This window comes from Juglans microcarpa x Juglans regia, chromosome 2D, assembly GCF_004785595.1.
Source record: "Juglans microcarpa x Juglans regia isolate MS1-56 chromosome 2D, Jm3101_v1.0, whole genome shotgun sequence".
Classification (NCBI taxonomy): Eukaryota; Viridiplantae; Streptophyta; class Magnoliopsida; order Fagales; family Juglandaceae; genus Juglans; species Juglans microcarpa x Juglans regia.
Window position 1 is genome coordinate 29,525,713 of NC_054596.1, and position 18,027 is coordinate 29,543,739.

The 18,027-nt window shown below is 40.3% G+C and overlaps 1 long non-coding RNA gene across 1 annotated transcript; it reads right to left on the reverse strand.

The window, feature by feature from the left end:
* Positions 1–12,549: 12,549 nt before the first annotated feature.
* On the reverse strand, positions 12,550–14,901 carry LOC121250219. The gene is made up of 5 exons (XR_005937733.1): positions 14,555–14,901; positions 14,384–14,451; positions 14,130–14,295; positions 13,707–13,763; positions 12,550–12,843 (listed from the first exon to the last, which is right to left on the reverse strand). It is a non-coding gene; the product is annotated as an uncharacterized LOC121250219 (long non-coding RNA).
* Positions 14,902–18,027: the final 3,126 nt, after the last annotated feature.

Consider the following 18,027-nt stretch of genomic DNA (forward strand, 5'->3'; position numbering starts at 1 on the left):
ACCTGACCATGATCAATCTGCTACTGACCACCAAATCTGAGTTCCGCAATCAATATGTTGGCGACCAAATCCTCTTGAACTCCACAATTCAAGCCACATATAACTGAATCTTCCATTTTAGATAATCCTATTATTCTTGGGATTATTTCTTTTATGTTAACATTTATCTTTAGAAACTATTTTTCAGATTTTTAGGCTAGATTGTAGGTGCTTTTATTTTGTTTCCGAATTTGAGTTTTGACATCTATTTAATCTCATCTTGTGGGATGAATAGGTAGTCATGGTTCTTAATCTTAGTTTTAGTTTTACTCTTGGTCTAAGTTTGAGAGTTCTGAATCAGAGTCGAGAGTTTTTATGTTTTAGAGTTTAAGTCTGAGTTTAGAGTTCCACAATTTATTCTTGAAGTGTTCTTTTGAGAAGGTAGAACTGGAGGGCAGAGGCGAGAGTCGCATGCTTATCAACCGACTTCAATAAAGAACACTAGTTTTACTCTTTTTATTTTCAATTCTATTATGAACTAATTCTATTTTCTAGAATTTTGATGTAGCCTAGCATTAAACATAGTTTATATTTCAATTTATTTTATTTTTAATATTTCCATGATTAAGTGTTTATTCCTTGTTCTTAATGCCTATAATTTTCTAACTAACTATTGTTCGATCTTTTGAATTGCAATAAGACTGATAGGTGATTTGTGATTAAAACTCTAGGATTAAACACCATTAGTTGAGCGAAAGCAGAGATGCTTTACTGCAATTAGTGTGATTTTCAAGAAAAATCCAAATAACTTAATAAGTTTTCAATTAGTTAAATTTACATAGAGATATAGAGTTATTAGTTGAAGATATTTTTGGTATTGTTTGGGAGAAAATATTGAATAGTTAAGGGATTTTTATCATCAACTTGGGATAATTGAGATTCTATAACAAGGAAGAATAAACTGTATGAGATTTGCTAGGTGAAATCAAAAGCTCTAGATCTATTCTTATTATTTTTAAAATCTTAATTTTAATATTATTTTCTTCAGTTTAATTTAGATAAACAATTCTTCAAATTTCAGTTTTTCAAGTAGTAATTAATTTAGTCAATTTCAATACTCAATAGCATAAATATTCCTTGTGGGTTCGATAACCGTTTTCTTTAAAACATTTTACTACTTGTTACGATTTTGTGCACTTGCAAATATATTTTTATGCGAACAAGTTTTTGGCGCCATTGTTAGGAATAGTTATTTGTGATTAATATTGATACCAGTTAGATTTTTACTACTTTAGATTTTATTTTATTTTATTTTATTTATATTAAAAAATGGGTTTAAATTAGATCTCAGTTTGAATTTTCTTTTCAGGAATTAGAAGTGCATGTCCCAATCTAAATCATTAGAGCATACACTTTTCGATCCCGAGATTTAAAGAACCTTACGTCGGATCAATAAGAGAAGAAGAAAAAGGTCGCTGCCTCCAAATTTAATATGGCCGACTAGGAGTACAACGTGTTCAGAGATTATACTATGTTCACAATTGAGGCTCAATTGACAAATCTATCCAAACAAATAGATAAAATGAACGTTAATGCTATTCAAACTAATGTTGTTTGTGATCATTGTGCAGGAAATCATTCAAGTGTAGATTGCCAAGTGGGGAATCCTTTTGCCCAACCGAGTTATGAACAAGCCCATTACGTGTCCAATTTCCAACGTCAAAATAATCCTTATTCAAACAGGTTCAATCCAGGATGGAGAAATCACCCTAATTTTTCATGGAACAATAACCAAGTGCTGGCTAGACCACCTCAACAGTTTCCACAGCAAGAGAAGAACCTGAGACTTGAAGATATGATCATGCAGTACATGCAAAAGACTGATATGGTGATCCAAAACAACTCGGCTTCAATCCGAAGTCTAGAGGCACAAATCGGTCAGCTCTCAAACATGCTTACAGAGAGGACAACAGAGATTTTACCGAGTAACACTGTGACCAATCCGAAGGAACATATCAAAGCCATAACGTTGAGAAGTGGGTGGACATATGACCAGCCACAGTCGGTAAATACCGAGTGAGATGAAGAAGCTACTGAAAATGTGGATTTTGAGCAGAAGGAAACCGAGTACGAGGTGTCGGGAGGCGACCGACTAGCAAGTTGAAAAGACTAGAGAGAATGAAGGGGCTGCAAAACCCAAGAATTTAGGCAGTTTATTTCTAAAACTTATTCTCCTTTAATTTATAATCCACTAATTCTTTTTCACAGAGATTAAGAAAAAATAAGATTGATAATCAGTTCTCTCTATAGTTGGTGACCAAGGAGAGCAGTGCAGTTGTACAAAAGAAGCTTCGCCTAAGGAACTAGGTCTTGGAGAAGTAAAGTCAACCACCATCTCTCTATAGTTAGTGACCGATGAGAGCAGTGCAATTGTACAAAAAAAGATGCCGCTTAAGGAACTAGGTCTTAGAGAAGCAAAGCCAACCATTATCTCTCTACAGTTGGTGAACAAATCCATTAAATACTCGAGATGATTCATTGAGGACGTATTGGTGAAAGTTGATAAGTTCATCTTTTCAACCGACTTTATTATACTCGATATGGAAAAGGACGAGGAGATCTCTTTGATACTAGACCAACATTTCCTTGCGACGGGGAGAACTTTAAATGATGTCCAGAAAAGGAAACTCATTTTGAGGGTCGGTGAGGAGCAGGTCACTTATAACGTATTTAAATCTACGAAATTCCATTCTGAGGTACATTCTTGTTTTCAAATAAGCGACAGAGACGTGGTCATGGCTTATAAGACTTATGGAGCTAAATTCCCAAAGCTACCATGTAAGGAACTACCCAAACTTGAACTCAAACTGCTTCCATCAAATTTAAGGAACGAAGAGGCTGGGGAGATCTCTAAGGAGTACACGGCTGCACCTTCAAGGAAAATATTCAATTAAAAGACCAGAAAAAAAAAATTAGGGGAGCATCTCTTACCTTTTCTCATTCTTTGCTTAACTTTTCTTCCTTTTTTCCCATTAAGGATAATGTGATATTTAAGTTTGGGGGGCAAATGATGTTATTTTATTCAAAAAATAATAATATTAAAATAATAATGATGATGATGATGATGATGATGATAAAAAAAATATGGTTTGATGAATAAAAAACCCTATGATAATAATATGATTGAAATTGATTATAATTTTTAGGAAAAATTCTCATTGCTTAAGTCTAGTTGTTAATTCTTTACTTAATCTTACTTAATTTGATATTTCCTATCTTCAATGAATGTCTCTTATGATCATTAATTGTTTTTAAGTACCTAGAGAAATTTTATGTGAATTTGTATGGTCTCAACTTACTCTAGAACTTGTTTGATTACACTATTACTGGGGAAATGATTAAGGCATTCTTTGGACCCATTGAGCCTTTCAAGCTTACATGTTTATTCTCTTTATCTCTAGTCGTCCCTTTGAGCTTTATTGAAATATATTTTTCCCTTATATTTTTCTTTCTTGTAAATCTCATATTTCCTACTCTATTTGAGCTTAAACACTGATATCCTTACCTTTTAAGATAACTAAGTTTACACAAAATCACAGATTCACAAGAGCATGAAAGGCAAGAGAGGTAGAAGGTCTACAAGTAAAGTAATTATAGTAATATTATCAAAATCATAAGTTTGGGGGTGTGAAAAGTCAACTCGTCTACTGTGTGACAAACAATGAAAGGCCTACGAGAGTTATCCACAAAGGCAGTTGAAAAAGTATGAAATATTTCCAAAAAAAAAAAATGTTTTACCTACCGAATAAAGTGGTAAAGAGAGATATACTTGAAAGTGCAATAAAAAAAGGTATGTTGAAAGATTTACAAAGATTGAGAAGAGATGTTTGTAATAGAAGTGAGAATGCTCTATTTATTCCGTTAGTGTTCAAATTTAAGTTCTCTTGCTTTGTTTGAATCCTACCTTTGCTTTGTAGCCCTCACTCTAGCATTACATTACAAGCTTAATAAAGACCTATTGATCCGTGGTGATAGTTTATGTTCTACGTTAGTAGAGAGTAATTTGAAAAGCAAGCCTATGAAGTCTTTAGAGATCTATTATTTATTTACTTGTTTACATAAAACTATCAGGGGAGCTCATGATGAAGTGAGAATGATGGGTATGCATGAATGTGAGGATGAATAATGCAATGGAATTGAGTTTTGAATTAACTTTGAAACTTAATTGATCTTAAATGATTCCTTTGAATTATAGGCTTTAGACAATCTTTGAGGTAATAAATTTTATGAATCAAACCAATACTTGTTTTAATTGTCTTTTCTTTTCTTCTTTGCTCGAGGGTGAGCAAAGCTTTAGCTTGGAGGTATTTGATAAGTGTTATTTTTATGTGATTTTTATCACTTTTTTATTTATGAAAAGTGTCATTTTCCCTTCAATACTATTGATTTTATTTTATTTCTACATATTTTTATTTATTTTCTTGGATTTGAAGGAATGAAAAGATTTAGTGTAAAAGGAGAGCATTTTAGTACAAAAGAAGAGACTAAGGATCCATATGGGTGAGAGGCAGCGAGATCTGAAGAAAGCCGATGAGATTTGGATGAGGAGCCTTGTCCCGTGGGCAGCAAAGAGATTCTCTCGTCTAAACGCCAGAAGACTTACATCTCGGTAGGTGAGGGGACTCGCAGCCAAAAGGCACGAAGACTTGGCGACAAGGTTCTAGGTGGTTAGACTAGGCGACTAGTCTAAACGACCTACTTAAAAGACCAACCTGAACTACATTGTGGGCAACAACTAGAAAACGCGAGAGAAGTCTTTCATCCTGGTCGGGAGTCTTTCCACTCAGTAGGCGAAGAGAGGGTTGTGTGGTCCTTGTGTCCTCCACACCTGTTCATTTATATTCTCCACACCTGCCAGTTATATTCAGCGCACATGACATCTACTTGGTGGGATAATTCTTTCCGACAAGGATCAATCTGCTATTGGCCAGCAAATTCGAGTTCCGCAATCAATATGTTGGTGACCAAATCCTCCTGAACTCCGCAATTCAAGCCGCATATCACTGAATCTTCCATTTTAGATAATCTCGTTATTCTTGGGATAATTCCTTTTATGTTAACATATATCTTTAGAAACTATTTTTTCAGATTTTTAGGCTAGATTGTAGCCGCATTTATTTTGTTTCCGGATTTGAGTTTTGACATTTATTTAATCCCGTCTTGTGGGATGAATATGTAGTATTGGTTCTTAATCTTAGTTTTAGTTTTAGTCTTGGTCTGAGTTGGAGAGTTCTGAATCAGAGACGAGAGTTTTTATGTTTTAGAGTTTGAGTCTGAGTTTAGAGTGCTATAATTTATTCTTGAAGTATTCTTTTGAGAAGGTGGAACTAGAGGGCAAAGGCGAGAGCCACATGTTTCATCAACCGACTTCAACGAAGAACACCAGTTTTATTCTTTTTATTTTCAATTCCATTATAAACTAATTCTATTTTCTAGAGTTTTGATATAACCTAGCATTGAACGAACAGTTTATATTCCAAGTTATTATATTTTCAATATTTCCATGATTGAGTGTTTATTCTTTGTTCTTAATGTCTATAATTTTCTAGCTAATTATTGTTCGATCTTTTGGATTGCAATGAGACCGAGAGGTGATTTGTGATTAAAGCTTTACAATTAAACATTATTAGTTGAGCAAAAGCAAAGATGTTTTACCGCGACTAGTGTGATTTTCAAGAAAAATCTAAAAAACTTAATGAGTATTCAATTAGTTAAATTTACAAAGAGATATAGAGTTATTAGTTGGAGATATTTTTGGTATTGTTCAAGAGAAAATATTGAATAGTTAAGGAATTTTTATCATCAACTTGGAATAATTGTGATTCTATAACAAGGAAGAATAAACTATGTGAGATTTACTAGGTGAAGTCAAACACTCTAGATCTATCCTTATTATTTTTAAAATCTTAATTTTAGTATTCTTTTCTTCAGTTTAATTTAGATAAATTATTTTTCAATTTTCAATTTTCTAAATAATAATTAATTTAGTCAGTTTCAATACTCAATAGCATAATTATTCCATTTGGGTTCGATAACCGTTTTCTTTAAAACACTTTACTAGTTGTTAGGATTCTATGCACTTGCAAATATATTTTTATGCCTTTAAAACACTTTACTAGTTGTTACAATTCTATGCACTTGCAGATATATTTTTATGCAAACACCTTTCTTGGGTAGCACCTAGCATTCAAGCATCTCTGGCCTACCTACCAGGTCCTGAAAATAGTGGTATTCGAGGTCCCTAGTCCAAACGAGGGTGCCATCAAAACCGAGGGTCACTCTTCTAGAGTTGTTCTTTTTCCCGCCATGTTTACATGTGGCTTGAGGCTGTCTTTCCCTCACCTCGTTCGTGATTTGCTGGATCGTCTAGGTGGCCCTAACCCAGCTACACCTGAACACTTAGAGGCTTTTGATTTGTTGTAGCATCATCTGGCAGCGATCTTTGCTGGAGTCGGATCTGGAGCAGACCTCACTGGCTGTGAGTTCCTCCTTACCCACAATGTTTTACGGTATAAGGGGAACATTTGCAGTTTCAAGGCGACGCATGCCCTTATTAATCTGGAACTGCCATACTGCAAGGTGAAGGACTGGTGCTGTGGGATGGGACAACCCATCTCTTGTCAAGGGGGGAGAGGAGCCCGAGTTTCTCGGAGGCTTGGACTTCGTTACTAAGAGGGTAGTTACTGTTGCTTCTAGTAATTGCGTCGTGGAGGTGGACCACCAAGCAGAAGGTGGGCTCCTTCTGGATGTTGTAGTCAACAAAGGTTGGTGAATCTGTGTGAAAATCTGTTTGTCCAGGCGGGAATAGTTGCTAATGAGGCGGTCTCGACTCACGTAGAAAGCGTCAAGGGTTAGCCTCCGATCCTCGCAACTGGGGAGGTTGCTGACGAAGCCCGTCGAACCAAGGCGACCACACAAGCGCCCGATGAAGAGGGTTCAGTGGAGGTCATCCCCCCTTTGGCCCAGTTAGAAATAGGGGGAGGGGGTGTTGTGCAGAAGACATCAACCAGGTCGGCAAGTGCTTATCTGACTTCTTCCGCGAGGTTTTGCAACTTCTTTTCCTGTATTTTTACTTCTTTTTTTTTTTTGATGTTTTCTAGATTCTTTTTATTGATCGTTCCATGTCGACTTCTCTTATTGTCAGAGTTCCTCTCATTTGGCAGGCTTCATCGTGGACGACCAAGAGGCCGTTGAGTAGGAAAACTAGGCCCTTCGTGCGATGACCCGAACTGCTCTACGGTATGCTCGCGATGAAGGGGATAAGAGGGAACAACTGGAGCAAGAGCTGAAGAGGGTTCGTCTTGCACTGGAGAAGGGTAGCAAGAAAACTGAGAAGCTTAGTCGTTATCGAAAGGAGCTAAAGGAGAAGGCGAAGGAAGTCGCCCAAGGGATGGGGGCTTGGAGCAACTTGTCGTAGATCTTCGAAGTGACTTGTCCCAAGTGCAGGACCTCGCCTTCAACCTTGATAGCCAGCTGAAGTTAGCCATGGGTGTTCGTAATACTGCTTGAGCACAGGGGTGTGCTGAGGGCCTTAGGTCATTGTGGGACCACATTCTGGAGAGTTCACAACCATTTTCGTAGGCCTTTGAGAAGTATTTGCGGGACCTTGACCTTTCCCATGTTGCCATTGACAAAGAAGCCTTGAATTTGGCTGCACACTAGGGATGGACTTGATCCTTGACACCTTTACGGGTCTCGTCATCCCGGCCACGTTCGAGCCTGCTGTTTTCAAACACGGTGACCCTGAGCCCGACGTCCCTGAGGTCGATGCTCCTGATGCCGAGGTCTCCGAGCATGATGCCGATGCTCCTACGCCCTAGCTCCTTTGTGCCGTTGTCGCTGTTTCATTTTTCTTTTCTTTTTCTTTCTTTTTGTAAATGTATGTACTTGTGCGCCATTGTCGTGTGGCTTGTGTGTAATTCTTGATCATTAATAAAACTGCCTTATACTTTGTTGTGTCAGGATGCTTGTTTTTTTGTATATTCTCCAATGTTTCCTTCTTCTTCTTTCCCCCCTTCTTCTCTCTCTCTCTCTCTCTCTCTTTATTTATTTATTTTTATTTACGGCCAACTTGGGGTTTTGATGCAGGAAATTATGGGTTTTGTGTTAGGCGGAGGGATTGCTGTCATCCAGAGCTTTACAGTCCACCCTACCAGTGCCTAACTTATTCCCGACGACCCCTTTGGCCTTCGATTCTCTGCTTGTATTGTCCTCATTCCCCCTTGTTAGGTAGTTGACCTCTTGGGGCCTTTAGTGATATTGTTTGACAAGGCCGATGTCTCTCCACCTTTTCTTTAAGCCAATTTCCTCCTTTTTGCTGCCTGTCTCTCAGATGCACTTTATCTTGCCTAGTCCTTCAGTTCTTCCATTTTGCATTGTTGTACTTTATTTTGATATGTAACTCTATGTCTCTCTGAGTAGCACCATGGCCGTGGAGTCGAATTAAATAATATGGGCTGCTCTTTACTACAATGGGGGCTATGGTAGGTTATTCAGATAGCCGTGGGGCTAGTCCTGCTCTCCGACGCAAGGGGACAAGGCAGCCTATGGCTCGATCAGTCTCCTTGGTCCGGGGGGAGGTAGGTTGTTCAGACAGTTTGGGACTGGACCCGCTCCCACTCGTTGACATTGCATATTTATTTCTTAGTTGAAAAATAAGAAGGCTATCATAACTTCATCCTTAACTCAGTAGGAGTTAGACTTCGCAAACCTGGGCCCTTTGGCCTATGACGCGATCTGCTACCGCTTTTTACTATGCTGTTGACGTCCGCGTTCCTTAGTGCAGTGTTTGGACAGTCGAAGGACCCAGCCCACACTCCATCGGGGAGAGGTCACGATGCCTCAAGCCAACCTGCCCCTTTAACTCCTGAGGAGGTAATTTCTTTGAGGTGGTTGTGGAGCCGATTCATTCTTTATTGCAATGGGAGTCGGGGTAAGTAGTCAGTCTGCCAAAAGGTCAAGCCCACTCTCCTTTATCGTAGGGTCCGAGCGGCCTTTACTGCAACTCGCCCCTGCTACCCTGCGAGGAGGTAATTTGTTCGAGCAGTTTGTGACTGAACTTGCTCATTGACATTGCATAGTCGACCTTCAAGGCGGCATACTTATTGCTTCAACGTTTCATCGTTGGAGACTTTATTCACGTCGGATAGTTGAAAGACTAGGCCCACACTCCATCAGGGAGAGGTCGGGATGCCTCAAGTCAAACTCGCCCCTTCGATTCCCTGAGGAGGTAACTTCTTTGGACGGTCATAGGGCTAGTTTGCTCTTTCCCTATGATGGGTGTCAGGGTAAGTATTTGGGCAGCCGAAACGCTGGACCCACTCTCCTCCGCGAGAGGGTTTGAATGAGCTCTAGCTCAACTCGCTCTGTTACCCCTCAGGGAGGTAATTTGTTCGTGCAGTTTGAGACTGAACCGAATCGCGCTCGTTGACATCGTAGGGAAATATAAGATTTGGGTCAGGCTGGTAATGAACCCACTCTTTGTTTGGAGCCAAGGTCAGGGTAAATCTTCTGGCCCCTCGGGGTGGGGGGGTTGGGGCTGGACCAACACTCCTCTGCGGGAGGGGTAGAGCAAACTCTGGCGTGACTCATCCCTTTAAATCCTGCAGGGAGGTAAGTTTTTAGGCAGTTTGTAACTAGACCCACTCCTGTCTATTGACGTTTATGAGGAAGGTAAGTTTTCATTTTCAAGCAGCTGGGGGGCATGACTTTGCCGTGGGAGGGATAAAGCAACCTTAGGCATTACACGCATCCATTTGGTACCCTGTGGGGGAGGTAAGTTCAAACAGCGATATAGCTGGTCCGTTCTTCGTCGCAATAGGGGTCAGGGTAAGTTGTTTGGGCCACCATTGGGGGGGGGGAGGACCCATTTTTCATCATGGGAGGGGTAGAACGGCCTTCAACCTAGTTCTCCCCTTTGATCCCATAGGAGGTACATTGTTTGGGCAGTTTGAGACTTGACCCGCTCCCGCCTGCTGATATCGCAAGGAAGGTAAGTGTTGAGTTAGGCTAGTGCTTAGCCCACTTTTCATTGTAGCGGAGGTTGGGGTAAGTTGTTCGGGCTGCCGTGGGGGTAGGACCTGCTCTCCATTGTGGGAGGGGTAGAGCAGCCTTCTGTCTAGCTCTCCCATTGATCCGTAGGGAGGTACGTTGTTCGGGCAGTTTGAGACTGGACCCACTTCCACCTGTTGAAGCTCGCAAGGAAGGTAAGTCTTTGTCTTCAAGCAACTGAAGGCTGGCCCGCACTCTGTCACAAGAAGGATGAAGTAGCCTTTGGCTTACTCGTCCTTTTGGTACCCCGCGGGTGAGGTAACATTTTCAAACAACGATGTGGCTGATTTGCTCTTCAATGTTGTGGGGGTCGGAGTAAGTTGCAGTAAGGTAGGCATTGATTTGATGATAATTTGTTGTTGTAGATTACGTTAATTGGAGATCTTCTTGTTGGTATTTTGTCGACGACGCAAAAGTTTGAAGTAGGTGTGGTGCACTGTCCTGAAAAATCATGTCTTTCATTAAACAACAAGAATTTATAGTATTTAAATAGAGAATTACAAAATAAGGGATGATGGAGCATTCAGCCGGGGAGCTTTCGCCTATTCTGCCTTTGCCTCTAGGCCCATGCATCCTCCCGCTCCTCCTCGAGCCTGGCAAGGCATGTCAAAGACTAAGGCGTGCCAGGGCTCCTTAAGCAGTGCATGCCCTACTTTCTCCTGGAAGCGCCGTTCGGGATGGCCTCACCATCTTTCTACTTCAATTCCTGAACATAGCATTTTCTCACCTGGACCTGTTTGCCTTAGATTTCTCCCACTCCATTGGAAGTCAAAAATTTCATCTTGAGTTGTTGAGGGTGTGCCTTCCAATGATAGCGTTGTAGGATGATGGGGTCCTCACTACCAGGAAGTCGACCATGATTGAAGACTGACAGCGCGATGGTTCCCATAGGATGAACCATATCCCTATAAAAACCCTTTAGCGGCATGGGGGCTGGATGCAGCCGGGCGGTGTCTAGTTCCATCCTGGTGAAGGCTTCTCAAAATAAGATGTCCATAGAGTTCCCATGATCGATGAGGATTCTCTGGATGGTGAAGTTGGCGACTAACATGGTCACCACCAGTGCATCATCGTGGGGGTACAGGACCCTTTCTTTCTTAGCCTCCCTAAAGGAGATGACCAGGGTCGGCTCGCCCCTTTGGTACTTAGCGGGGTGGTACTATGCCGAGTACACCACGTGGTATTGAGCCTACCTAGTGTGTGCCTTTCTGCTGGAGGAGGTAGCGCCCTTGCTTGTGAATTCTCTCGCTATGGTTTGGATTTCCCCAAGTGGGGGCCCTTCTCGAGATGGTGAGCGGGGGCGGTCTTGCTACAGCCCCCGTGCTGGTGGTCGTTGTCGAGGGATTTCTTCCTTTCCGTGTCAGTAGGCTTGGTCCGTGCTTCTCTCCCTCGACCTTCCCCTCATTTCCTACTCCAGCCTACGGGCAGGTGGTTGCCTCATCCATTCCGCGTGCTCCCTCCTCCCTTGTTGGGAGAAGCAATGTTCAGTATTGTGCAAGATGGACCTGTGGTAGGTGCAATAACGGCGAACAATACCTCAATCAATGTCTTCACGGGCGACGGAGGTGTCAGCCTCGTGGATGTAAACGTTGGTCAGTCGAATCGAGGTCCTAGTCCCCTCGTCGGGGCTTCCTCGTTTCTCTTGTCATGGGAGCTCTAATCTGGCTTCTCGTGGGGGACTAGGGCCTTTGCCTTCCTCTCTGCTCGCTCTAGCTCCTTTTTCCTTGGCTCTGTTAAGGACCAAAAAGTGTCTTCAACATTAATGAAATTGTCGGCATTAAAGGAGTCCTTCTCGCCAGCTCGACCATGAACTGGGATTGTGGCCAGAGCCTTCCCAGAAGTGTCGCCAAGGTTATCTTTTCATCCTAGTCATCGGTGGTCATGCACTCCCTGTTGAACTGGGACAGGTACGCCTTCAGACTTTTCTCCTCTCTTTGCTTAATGGTGAGGATGTACGTTGCTGGGCGTTGCCTTCTTCGACTTGACATGAACTGGGTCAAAAATAGTCTAGACAACTCGCCAAAACTATCTATGGAACCTAGCGCCATGGACCTGAACCATACTCGTGTTGGCCCTTTTAGGGTTAGCGGGAATGCCCTGCATGCCACCTTTCCTGGGAAGCCATGCAACGTCATATGGCCCTGAAGGTTTCCAAGTGCTTAAGGGAGTCCCTCCCTCCATTGTACATCTCCATGGTGGGGACCCTAAACTTTGGTGGCAAGATCACATCCATCACTTCTCCTGTGTAGGGTAGACTAGTGCTTGTGAGTAGTTGGCCCACCGTTGATGATGTGCCCACTTTCCTTGCAATCTCTTCGTATTTCCCTTTGACATTGCAGAGCTTGTCTTGCATGTTCTTCCTCTCCTCCTCCACGTTCACTGTAACGCCCCAAACCCGGGTGGCTTGGAGAATTACTACCTGTCACTCATAAACATGTCTCCCAACACATCTAAAGAATAATCTCCAAAAACTTCATAAATGAAATCAATCTCATATCTTCTCAATAATCTCATTACAAACTCCACACAATCTTAAATGCAATAATAAAAAAAATATCAAAGGGTCCACAATCTCCCGGTAATAGTAACATACCAAACTGATAAAACTATAGGTCCTACTAAGCCTGAAAATATAATTAAAACTCAAAGACATTAAAATTAAGAATATCAGAAGTCCTTCTTCTAACCACATTTCCTCAACTTAAACACGTTCACCAATCTAATCCATGTCCTCATTTGGACTTTCCACATCATCTGAAAAATATTATCATGATAGGGGGTGAGTTATCACAACTCAGTAAGCAGAAATCATATGCTAGCATGCAAACATGAGCATTTATAAAGAATAGCATGTAGAACAAAATATTTTCCAGAGTTATCATGCATAACAGAACATATTTTTAAGAGTAACAGAGCGATGGTTTTAAGACAAGTAAAAACCCATAGTGCTTTGGCATAACATAAACTGAGTATCATCATCAGATCAAAACAGAGCATCAAACAGAGCAGAGACCATGTTTCACCCTCGTGGTAGGGTTGTGCTAACCCCGGTGGCCAAACCAGGCAGAGACAGAGGTGAAATCTTTCCTTTATTCTTCTAAGAGCCCCGAGTGTGCACACAGGAAAGACCACAATAAAACCACTTCATTTCCAAAGTGGGTGCACTCAGAGACAGAGAAGTTGGTACTAACCCAAACAGAGCAGAGCAAAGCAGTGACAGAGTCAGATACAAAAACCAGTACACCATGCCAAAGGTTTTCATATGTTATATCAAAATAATACAGAGTACCAAAATAGAATCAGACAGTTTACACAGGCTGAACACAAAAGTCAGAACATCTTTCTAAATAAATACACGACTTTTCATATTCTCAAAATCGCTCATTTTTCAGATTTCAGAAATCACATGACAGAATTTAGCTCATGTCTACACAATGCATGTCAGAACATATTTTTCTCTTTTTTCGTACAGATTTCATGAGTATGCAAATAAACGACCGATGTTGGTTTTGTTTTTCCCAAGTTCTCATTTCACCACAAAAATATGCAAAGTTTTCAGAAAATCAACTTCAATCTCAAATAATTCGTGTAAGGCCTAGCATAGGAACCCCGCTTACCTGACTCTTGTAGCGTATTATCTAAGCCTTGAAAATGACCTCTATTAGTCTCGTCACCTATTCATAAAACAAAAGAAATATACACCGAGTATTAAAAGACAAAAGGCATAACCTCATCTAATAATTAAATAAAACCCACAATTTAACACACTAAGTCAACCACTTAAAAATATTGCACAGCCCGCACTCCCACTCAAAAACCATGTACTAGTCTTTGCTTTTTATCCTAAACACTCTCCAAGGTCAACATCACTATTAAAAAAAATACCAATCTTTCGAAAATACCAACCAACAGCACAAAGAAACACAAAATATATAAATCCTTCTTCAACAACCAAACTATCATATTACAAAGCCCTCACCTCTAATTAAAAACAAAAGAAATCCTTCCCACGCTCCAACAATTAAAGACATAGTTTACACCATGAAAAGTATGGTTCACGGCCTCCTTACCCGCTCAACAGAGTTCAATGCCAAGCCACAGCAAGGAGATTAAACACAATGCGGACAGAAGTGAAACAAAGTGGACTGTAAGAGAAATGAGCGTCAAAGTGGGGTTTCGGAGTGGGGAAGAAAACAACGGCACCGCCTAGAATAATTCAAAGTCGGAATTGCATAAAACCAGAGAAATAAAGTACGGGGAAGGCATCGACTTGAGAGCAAAGAGAGAGATTTACCTGAAGACTCACCACGCACAACACCCAGACACACAAACGCAACCCAAACCTCACGGCCAAAACAGAAACTGCAGAAAAAGAGATTAAATCAAACCAAAAACTAAAGAGCAGAATTTGCACAGTTTCAGTATATGAAACCGAAACCTAAAGGGATGAGAAGGAAACACTTACCAGTCGAAAAATGGAGGAATGAGAGGTACTGCTCGCTGACTTACAGAGGAAGAACAGAAACATAAAAATGGAGAGAAACAGAGATGCAGCAGACGACAACTCACTGGAATAAGATGCAGCGCAAGAGAGAAACCGAAACAATGAGGAAGTCTAGGGCATGGGATTCGGAACCTCAAAATAATGCCAACAACTGGAAATAAAGATGAAACCGAAAAGAAAAGAGAGACGTGCGCGAGAGAGGTGCGGGAGAAACTGAAACTGAAACAGAAAAATGCGGAAAGAAACGGAAGTTGAAGAAGAAAACACTCACCTCAAAAACGACGTCGTTCGGGACTCTCACTAGACACTAAAATGATTGGGCCATTTTCACTCACTGATCCGGGCCACTTTGATGAAGAGACTGGGCCTTACATTCACTCCCGATCCTAGGGTTCAGGACTCCATGTGCTCGCTATTACTAGGCTTTGTCTCTTCATTTTCCCCTTGTTTAGGTTTTCTGAGCTCCTCATTTTCCTTGCAAAATTTTTGCACATCGTCGTTCAACTTTGTTATCGAGTCCTCCATAGCTTTCAGTCTTGCCTCCATGGCAACTTCCTCCATGTCCCTTCTGAGTTGTTCAGAACGGGTTGTCACAAGCATATGGAGTACATGCAAAATCTACATGGATCCTACAGATGACGCCACTATTAACGTTGTGTTTCGTATGCCTTTTGGGCCATGTTCCAGTAACTCAAGTCCTCAAAGCTAGGCATGCAAAAACAAAGAAGAAAGAAACTGGGAGAGGGAGGCCTTGGGGCCAGTGAGTCTCCGATGCAAAAGTTAGTAGAGTATTTTAGAAGTTTGTAAATAATGAGAGTCTAGAGACCAAAGAGCTTTCTTGTACTTGGAACTTGCTATTTATACCAGGAGTCTAGGGGGATAGATCATACTTGCCCCCATGGAGTCCATGTCATCTTTATTTTTCATTTTGTCAAAATCCTTTAATGTGGTGTGCCTTTGCGATGGCGTCATTAATGTGGCGTGTAGCTCGGGTAGTGGTGCCATTAATGCGGCGTGATTTCCAAATTTGCCTTACCTTGCTAGTGTCCTCGATGGTCTGTCAATGTCACATTGTCAGAGGATTGAGGGTCCCCCTTACTTCCCGCTTGTTCACGTGCATAGGTAATTAAGGGCTGGACGTTGTTCGCATCCCCCTGCAGTATACTCCCACATAGAGGTTGCGTCTAGGGGAGTCTACCTGCGGGCCTGGTCGGGCCGGGTGGCCTATTTGTTCTGGTTTGAGCCCTTCTTTTCTTATTTTCTTAGTTGTTCCTCTCAGTTCCACTTGGGGGGTGGGGGTGAACCCCTTACACTCTCCTTCCTCTCATTCTATTGTAGTTTGGACGCACCCAAGGTCATGGGTCCTCTTTGTTCTCCCATTCCACAGTCATTTTTCAACACTTCCATTCATTTTTTTTTCTTTTAATATTTAGTCAATTAATTTGGCACGCATCCTCCGTCCCCCCCCTCTCTCTCTCTCTCTCTCTCTCTCTCTCTCTCTCTCTCTCTCTCTCTCTCTCTGGACTTTTTTCCAGATGTCACGCTTTGTTATGGCCGCTTGAACTTCTTCTTGTCCATCTTTATTCATTATCTCTAAAAATCTTCAAAGATGAGCAAAGGTGAGCTTCATTTTTTATTATGCTTTGGTTTCTCTTCGGTGGATATCTCTTGTTCTTATGCGTTTCGCTCAATCCATTTTTGGTTTATTTATTTTTTATTTTTTGCTTTCAGACACAATACTGAAGTTCCTTTATTCTCTTGGTTTGTTGTGTCGTTATTTTCGTGGAATTTTATTAATTCGTTCAGTTGAGAGATTAAAATAAATGAAAATGCAAAAATCAATATTTTCATAAAATAGTGATAGATTCGGAAAATTTGTTATTTGGTATTGTTGAAAAGTGGCTAGCTAAATTTATAAAAGTGAATTTAATAATCAAATTTTGACCAAATTTTAACTAGACCACTACTAATGCTCTTAACCAACTATTTTATTGTCTTATCAACTCCAACACACCTAATTTAAAGTCTGGTTTCAATTTTTTACCCTCCTCTTTAACGGCCTTCAATTTCATTTTATTATTATTATTTTTTAATGTTTTTATGAAGAACAACATCTCATTGTTTTAACTTGTTAAATCAATCAATTCTGAGGATTGGGAAGATTAATATGGTAAAGACATTAGGGGTTGTAGGTCATTCGGGGGGAGGTCGATTTGAGTTGGGGTCCTAATATAATTAAGAGACATGTTAGATACAGTCTCAATGTATGTAAATTGTGCGCATTCCTTTTTAAAAAAGGTAGAGTCCACTATTAAAAAACTAATTTTTCATCTAGATCTAAGATTTACGTATTTTTTCAAAAAAAGTATGCGAGTCTTGCATAACTTAGAACTACAAAACATTACTATAATTGCAATGATGAAGACATTGTGGGTTATGGGAAAATATTTGGGATTAAGGGTAAAGGAAGTGGAGGGTCTGATGCGGCAAGTGATAGATGTGGCGCCCCATCACTTGGTAAAAAGTTTGGTGAGGATCTATGGTGATAGGGTTTTCATCTGGTCAGCAACACCCTAGTGTTCTTTTCGAATCTAGGTGCATAATCATTAATTGAGTACACAACAAGTGAAAGAAGTCACAGCGGAATGAGTAAAGGGTTAGTTATAGACCAATACTAATTATACCAGAGGTTTATACCAATAATAAATTCACATATTAGTAATAGTAATAATGTCATTGTCACTTCTTCCCAAATAATGTTATACACCATCATCAATTCATAACTTTCGTCTAAATACAACGAACTAGATTCATAGATTCTTACCCGCTAACTATGAAAAGAACCATTGAGTGCAAGGGTTGCTAACCCTAACACACGGGGTAATATTGCGTAACGGCTATTAAGAATGAGGTTAAAGAAATGAATGATTATGCTTTGAAGTTATGAAAAATAATGTTTCTTTAATGCTATTAGGTAAAGGTTTATGTATTTTATAAGGTAATGTTTTCTCAAAAATATTTTATTAACTGAAAACCCTAGACTTCTATTGAGTACTCAACTCCTTGTAGTTTTGTTTTTATATTTTTCCATCCCAAGTGAGGAAGTTTACCAGGATGCTGTGGGCGAGGATACTATCTAGGGGGATGGCAACCATGTCGAGGCTTGAGGCACCAATAAGGAAACTCTGGTTTTTATGTTATAGTTTTCAATGAGTTTGTAGCACGACATTTTTATTTTCATTTAATAACTGTTTTCGAATAATAAATTTTAAGTGATTTCATTTTATAAAATACTTTAATTTCTTTTATAATTGATATAGAATCTTTTATACTTGAAGTTAAAGAGTAATGTTTAAGTTTAGTGAAATCTGGTTCCTCTAGCTTTAAAAACTCTAGAGTGATAGTGTGTTACAACTGGGTTACATCCGGAAATG